Genomic DNA, 8,364 nt, shown 5'->3' with positions numbered 1-8,364 from the left:
CGCGTTCGTCAATACTTTATTTTGGTGTTTTACATCGAATCTCTTATACTAGGAAGGCGTGCGCGTGTGTCGCGTGGAACACCAATCCCTGTATTCTTCTGATGCTTGGGTAATTTAGCAATAGGTCGCGCTTCGACAGACACCGGGTTTACACTAGACTGTGAAGTGCTCAGCCGCTTTATCCTTCTTCCTATACGCTTTAAAAACTGTGCCTATATCGTGATATTTAGCTCCGTTCATGTCAGTTCACAACACTTCAATCCAGACCTCAAACAAGAAAGATAGCACCAATCAATTGTACTAAATATATTCCTGTAGCGAATATCAGTCTCGAACAATCTGTACGTTTCCAGTGCTGAATTTCATTTGTGCTACCCTCCCCCCCCCCTCTCCACCCCCCCCCCTCCCCCCATATCCTTCTCTGTTGCGTAAACTCGCTTATTAACTCGGATTTTCTCATTTGGCCAATGTTGCCTAAAGCTGTTTTTATCAGTTAGATGTTTCAAAACCAGTCCCTCTAGCCCGTGCACGGGTTTTTTGAAAGCCTAATCTTCCCATCCTCAGTGAAACGTCAGACGATTTTCTGGAACTCTCTCGGAAGCCTGTATGTGTTCCCCTACCGAAAGTTCGGTTGGAGGTTCACAACCACATGTGTCAAGTCCGCAACAGACTCGAGATGGCAAATTTATAACTTCAAGAGCATTCCTCAAAGCCGTAATGACGGCGCCATACAGGCAGTTATGAGGATGGTTAATCCCTAGAAGCAGCGCTCGTAGATGATGCTGGAGCCCCAGGCCGAAAAGGCGTCGAAACCCAAGAGATGCATACCCGGGACTAGAACCGCACCACAAACCCCCGGATTCTTTGGAACCTTCTCTCTATTGCCCGGAGATATATGCTATATAACTTTGTTGGCTGGTTTCCGTTTCAACCTTCCCGTTTGTACCTTCCCGTTTTGACCCGGCTCAAAACGACCTTCTTGTTTCATCTTTTTTCATATCGCCCTGTCCCGAAACAACCTTCCCGTTTCGGCCATTGTCACCTTGCCCTGTCGACGGAGCGTTAGCCAAGATTGAAAAGAGCCAGATCGATGTGCTTGCCGAGCTTGGGGGGGGGGGGGGGGGGGGGGGGGGGGGTTCAAGCGTTCAAGAAACCACCAACGAAAATGTCAGGTGAACTTTCTGATATAGTGGAAGCTCTCGAGGCCCAGCTAGCCGCAGTGAAGGCCTCTCCCGTCCCCGATGTTTTTGACCATGAGGTCTCTGGTGGTATTGTGTTGGAACTTTGCAAGGTGAATTCGCGATGCGACGACGCTGAAAAAAGACTGCGGAGGTCATATCTGCTGTTTATTGGCATCCCGGACTCGCAGACCGAAACATGGACCCAGTCGGAGGAAAAGATGATCCGGCTTTGTGCACAAAGCATGGGCGTCGAGAAAAGCCCCCATAACCTTGAACGCTCCAACCGGCAAGGAAAGTTCTTGGCTAACAAAACCGACCGATCATCGTGAGATTCTTGCGCTTCACAGTCAAGCAGAACGTTTTGTTCTCTTGAGGCAAACTAAAGGAAACTCAGTACGTGGTGCGTGAGGACTTTTCGCTTCCAGTGCGCAAGGCTCGCACTAAACCCTTTGATTATGGTAGATCACTGAACTCCCTGTTCGAAATTCGCTTTGACAAACTGTACGTCAATGACAGGTGTTTCCAGTAGGACCCTGCGGCCAACTCTGTCACAGAGATTCCTAGATAGCAGCGAGAACCTCTCTCTGATCGGTCACCGTTGCCCGTCACTACGGGATGTATAAAGACTTTGAACCATACGGTCACGTTCACTAATATCCGTAGCCTCCTTCCCAAACGTGAGGAGGTGAGTAGCTTTATTCAAGATAATAATTCTGACGTTGTCATTGTTACAGAAACGTGACTAAAGCCTGAGATAAGTGATGTAACGTTCTACAAATACAATTCGAGATAGCTTACAAAATAGTGCTTTACTCGATCCGCCATTTCTATGATTCCCCCTTTTCTTCGTCTTCTATCCCTGCTCTGCCTGGTTTCTTCTTCTTCTATGTCCATCATCTAGCTGTCACATTATACCAACCTTTTTTACTCATTCCTCCTGGGATGATATGGAAACACATTTCCGATGGTGGCGCATTCAGTGACATTTGTTGAAGTGGTATACCATATGACTTTTAGGATACCTTGCGTGGTAGCTGTTTTCGTCACTTGGTAGGGCCCGGAAAACTTTGTGTGTGTTCCATGGATGCCTTTCCTAACAATGACGAAATCGCCCACTTGAATGTTAGGGACTGAACGAAATCTTTTGTCAAAGTTTTCTTCATTCTTTTCCTATAGAGCTCTTGCTGTTTATAGGTCTTCTTTTCTTCTGTCAGCACTAGATCATCTTTGATGCCAAGTTGTACATCTGCCGGCAAGTAAGGTGCAAGTCCGAAGGCCGCGTGGTTGGGACTACAGCCTAGGGCTGTAGTGTGTGAGCGGTTATGATGGGCCACTGCTGCCTCAAGGGCACACTTCCAACCGCCGACGAAGTTTGGGTACATAAACAAGTACTGCTTCAAGTCTCGAATCAGTCGTTCTGCGAGGCCATTCGCTTCCGGGTGATATGGGGCAGCAAAGCGCAGTTCGATTCCCCTGGATCTTGCCCATTGCTCCAGTTTTTTACTCCGGAACGCAGGACCATTGTCCGAAACAATCACCTTGGTGTTCTTAAACATGTCCCTTTCTAGCATTGAAATGACGCTCTTTGCGTCTTCTTTTCCTGCTCTTGAGGCAGCGATGCGCGTACACTCGTCTATGGCTATAAGAAAAGCTTGGGTTCTAGCCACTCCATCACCCTTCTTTCTTAATTCGGCGAAATCCAGATGAACTACTTCGAATGGGACATCCGAGTGAATTGGCAAAGTCATCTCATTGAATCGTTGCTTTTGCTTGGCTTTGTTCATCTGGCATTCGTGACACGAACGCACATACTGGTAGATATCTTGCTTCATTCCAGGCCAGCAGAATCGGTGAGCCAGTTTACTATACGTCTTCCAAAATCCATCATGGCCGCCTGATTCTGGACCATCATGGTATAGCCTGAGAATGTAACTCACAGCCGTGACTGGAACTTGAAACTTGCCATCGCTGAAAGTTAGATCTTCGGTTCCCTCCCACAGTCGAGTATAGAAGACCTCCTCCGTATCATGCCTCATCTCGGAAATCGACAGACGAGACAATGCATCTGCATCTTTAAGGTGAACTCCTGGCCGATGAAATACTTCAAACTCGAATTGTTGGAGTTCGTTTATCCACCTAGCTGTTTTTCCTTTCGGTTCAGTCATGCATAGGAGGAACGTTAATGCTTGGTGATCCGTGAAGAGCTTGAACTTGTGGCCCTCGAGGTACGAGCGAAAGTATCGCACGGCCTTAAGAACAGCCAGGGCTTCTTTTTCTGTTGTGGTGTAATTTACTTCAGGCTTAGCAAAAGTATATGAGTGATACCCTATGACAGAGAGCTGTTGGGATGTTGGCTTTGTCGGATTACGTTGATACAGAACAGCACCTGTACCATAGTGGGATGCATCCGTGTTCAGTTCAAAAGGCAGGTCAAAATCGGGTAAAATCAATACAGGATCAGAAGAAATCGCTCGCACTAGATGCTGGTACGATTCTTCACACTCGTTGGACCATTCGAATGGTACATCATGCTGCGTTAGTCGCGTAAGGCACCTTGTCTTCTTTGCAAAATCCTGGATGAAAGGCCTAAAATGTCCGGCAAGCCCAAGAAACACTCTAAGCGAATGGACGTCAAAGGGCTTTCGGAGGCTGGAGATCCGAGCAACGGATTCTTGCTTGGTAGTTTTAGACCTTCCGTCAAAGTTCCGCCCAAGAAATACAACCTTTCCTTGGAAGAATTCACTCTTTTTTACATTGATCTTAAGATGTGCCCCTTTCAAAGCTTCCAGCACGGATGCCAGATGTCGACCGTGATCTTCTTGACTCTTTGAATATACAATTATGTCGTCGATATAGACGTTACAGAACTTTCCTAGAAATGGGCTTAGTAGTTCGTTCATCATCTTTTGGAACCAGGCTGGTGAATTCTTCCAGCCAAAGGGAAGTCTGTTGTACTCGTATACTGCAAATGGTGTTACGAATGCAGTATATTTCTTGTACTCTTCCCTTAAAGGAACTTGTAAAAATCCTTTACACAGGTCAATCCTAGAAAATACTGTGCATCCTCCTGTCTCATCGATGATGTTGTCAATTCTGGGCATTGGAAAAGGAAAAAGTTCGGTTTGACGGTTAATCATGCGATAATCGGTACATAGCCGTAGTGATCCATCTTCCTTCGGCACGATGGTTATTGGTGATGCAAAAGAAGAGACAGATGGTCGAAGGATTTTGGCATCCAGCATGTCTTCTAGTTCCCTCTTTAGCCAACGTTTCTTTTCTAAAGACATGCTGTATGGCTTCCGTCTGACAATGGTGGTATCCGCCAACTCGAATGGTACTTCGAAACAAGTGGTTGCGGGTGGGTATTTGCCCACAGGTATTATTTCTGGGTAGTTAATGAGTATATCATCAACCGATTCCACATATTCTACCTTACTCTTTGCACTGGCAAGGTTTGTGTCAGATACTTGGACCGTATCATCCCAGTATATGTTGATGTGCATTCTCTTCATATCCGGCCGAGACAGTAGCAAGTCATAATTTAATCCATTAATTACTAGAGCTTCGGTCTGGACTTGTTGGGATTCATATTGAATGGTCAGGTGAATCTATTTGGAGTGTATTTTCTTTCTTCCGTCGTAGCCTTGAACCTCGATTGTACGACCTTCAAAAGTTCTTTCACGATCGACGACCTCTTGGTTAACTATAGTTACAGACGCTCCGCTGTCGACGAGAGCTTTTAAAGTTCTTCCATTCACATTTACATTTATATACAAGAGTGTTGATTGGGACAAAAAGACAGTCTCCATTGTTGTCGAGGGGTGGGACTGTACATCCTCCTTTATCAGTTTTTTGTGTTTGTCTGGACTTCAGCCATTTCACGGTCCTCAAATGTTGCTAGGTGAGTCGCTGACTGCTTCTGTACCACAGCTTGTGGATTCCAATGCGAAGGCTTTTGTCCAGGACTTCCATATCTGTGCGACTGAGGAGTTGCTTCAGCAGGCTTCTGCGCTGCTCGGGGCCACGCATCTAAGCAGAGATGTTGAAAACAGTCCAGAAGGCCCTCCACAGTTTTGGGACCTTTTACTTGGACCTGTTTTTGCAGCTCTTTCGGAAGTCCGTGAATAGCCAGCGGGACTACAGATGTGTCTGGTAGGGAGTAGTCTGCCATCTGGAGCAATCGTCGTTTTTCATAGACATATTCCATGACACTTCCTGCTTTGTACTTGTAGAATATAGCTTTATCACACTTCTCCACGGGATTCTCTTGAAATGCCGAATGAAAACTTCTTTTCCACTGTTCCCAGGGATCGTTGAGATGGTCCGTTAAGTGGAGCTCATACCACTTTTTCGCCATTCCGGTGAGAAAAAGTCGCAGATTTTTTACTTTGTCATCGTCGGAACGCCAGCCATTCTTCTCACTAGCGTATTCATAAAATGACAACCAAGCTTCTGAGTTTGTTGTGTGACCATCAAACGGGTCCGGCTTTACCATTCGAAAGCGTGGAGCTTCCTGGTTTCGTGAAAGTCCGACGATGGCTTGAAGCAGTTGTTGGTTTTGCATTATTTGTTGTTGTTGTGCAAGGAGGATCTGGTGGACAAGGTAATTTGGGTCCTCAGGGTTAGTGACAACAGCACGCTGAAGGCTTTCGAAACCGACAAAGTTGTTTTGGGGATAGGCCTGGTTATTGCCTTGGGGACAGGCCTGTGAGTCAACTTGAGTTCCCAATTGGAAATCGCTTTGAAAGTTGGATTGGAACTCGCCTTGGGTTCCGGTTTGAGAGCCGCCTTGAGGACCGGCATGGAAGCGGAAGCCGTCTTGAGGATTCAACGGGCCCTCCTCCATGGGCTCTATGATAAAGGTCTGAAAATCTGCTATCTTTACGTTGACCTTGACAGTCCTTTTCTGTAGGATGGCACTGACGTCCAGTCCTGTCTTGTCAGAAACGAGTTGAATCAACTCCCGAGTAGTGATACGAGGTGGTAATGGAAATGTCTCCTCGTCTTGAGGCTGGCAAGATGAGAAGACGAGGTCTTCTCCGGCATCATCTTTTATAGTGAGGGTGATCCACATGATGGGATCCTGTCGACTGCGCCAAAATGTAACGTTCTACAAATACAATTCGAGATAGCTTACAAAATAGTGCTTTACTCGATCCGTCATTTCTATGATTCCCCCTTTTCTTCTTCTTCTATCCCTGCTCTGCCTGGTTTCTTCTTCTTCTATGTCCATCATCTAGCTGTCACAAGTGACAGCGAAATTTCCCCCCTAACATAATGTTTAATATTTTCCGATGCGATCGGTCCGCACAGAGAGGAGGTGGTGCGGTAATAGCGGTAAAAACTTGCGTTTCTTCTTTTCATATTACTATCAGCTCCAATATCGAGGCTACTTTAGTTTGTGTTACATCGTCCTGCACGAAAAATATATTCTCGGTGTTTGCTGCCGATCTCGGAATTATAGCGGCATGTTTTGCAACGAGCTTCATTCTCTGCTGCTTGAAATCAATGAACGGTACCCAAGATCATTAAGCTTAGTCTTTGGCGACTTTAACTTTCCTAACATACATTGGCCTAGTCTAACAAACAACTAGTGGAATCACTGAAGCCAGGTATTTTCTTGATCTATGCTTAAACCATAATCTCAGCCAAGTCGTCAACAAACCTACACATGAAAACAATATCCTTGATCTTGTTCTTGCGACGTCCCCAGGCCTGGTGACATCCATTAGCCAAACGAAAATTTTTCAGCGATGACTATTTGCTGACCATGAAGTTATCCTTACCCATCCATTATAGACAACTGGGCCTCGTCACAAGAAATGGCATCCACGGTGTCAAGCAGCACGGCTCTACAAACTACAGCAGCTCAGCAACCAACGGTTTAGCCACCGCAAAGGACAACACGACAGAAGCAGCCAACGGAGCGATTGAGTTACGACCAGTGCTTCCAGCAAACGATGCAGCGGTGTTGAGCTCGGCGGTGAATAACCATTGAGAAGGAGGGTGCATAATTTCAGATCAAGGCAGACAAGCTATCTATGTACGCGTCAATGCCACGTGCCTTTTACTTGCCCTCCACATGCACTAACCCCTTTCCACCTTCGGCTATAAGTAACAACACAGAATGAAACAAAGCAGTGAACTTAAATTCAACGCGGTGTTAATAGGCAGTGTTATTCTGATTCCCAAGTTGTCTATTCTTATGAGCCCTCACAAGGCCGATACACACACCTGTTTTCGGAAAATACATGTTTAACAGCGATGCCGCCTGCAAGCAAAATGATAGTTGATCTTCTGCCACTTTCGATCACTTCCCAGTTTGCACTCTGAAGCTCCGAAGTTCTAAGTTTGATATGTCAAAATAAAGAGAAGCAAGTATTTTGACGGGGGACGTCAAAATGATCTTGAAAACATATTCACGTCTTCAAGAAGTGGTGTTACGGATGTCAAAATATCATATGAAGTTATTTCGAAGGTTGACGTCGAAATAATAACTACCAAAAGGAAAAGAGCCCTCTTCTTGCCCTCCTCATCACACCTTCGTAAAGTTGAGACAACATCGAAGCAGAAAGCTACCCTGGAGCCAGGCTGGTGCCCGGTAACCCGGCGGCCAGGCGCCTCTGGTTCCGAGGTCGTCGGTTGCTGAAGCTTCTTTCTTTGTTCGCCCTCTCGGTCGCGATAGAGGCGCCTTCAAATTTTTCCGCCTGTCGTCGTCATAGAACAACAACACATTGTCGGGCACACGTAGACATTTTTTTTGTCGTTTATGTTCGTTTCCTTTTTTTTTTTTTTAGACGCGCTTTTTTTTACGAATTAACGGGGGCATGTCTTGAGGGGCCTTTGGCCCCGCTTTCGCCAAATAAGGCATTTCTTTACTGTCGCCTATGCGAGTGAGCGGGCCATTTATCTTTTTTTCATCAGCCCCTTCGTCTTGCTGTTGATTTCTGTTTGTATCCGACACCCCAATTGTAAGGCGCTCGAGCTCCTTTCGTAGCGTGAGCTACACTGGCCGAGGTTGAGCAGTTTCGCGCGGCTCCCAAAGAGCCGTGCTGCGCAGGCGCGAGGAGCAGTGACGTCACACGGTGCACAGCTGGCGCGCCGGAGCCGCCGCCGCCGCCGCGCGCGCCTCGCCGGTCTGCGCATTCCAGAGGAGTGACGTCATAGCCGCGGCAGACGCACT

General features: G+C 46.6%; 1 pseudogene; it reads left to right on the top strand.

Annotated features, from left to right (window-relative positions):
* The first annotated feature begins 1,165 nt into the window (after nucleotides 1-1,165).
* LOC121837876 lies at nucleotides 1,166-7,179 on the top strand (annotated as a pseudogene).
* Nucleotides 7,180-8,364: the final 1,185 nt, after the last annotated feature.

This window comes from Ixodes scapularis, unplaced genomic scaffold (assembly GCF_016920785.2).
Source record: "Ixodes scapularis isolate PalLabHiFi unplaced genomic scaffold, ASM1692078v2 PGA_scaffold4__175_contigs__length_147842914, whole genome shotgun sequence".
Classification (NCBI taxonomy): Eukaryota; Metazoa; Arthropoda; class Arachnida; order Ixodida; family Ixodidae; genus Ixodes; species Ixodes scapularis.
This window is presented reverse-complemented; position numbering and strand designations above follow the sequence as displayed.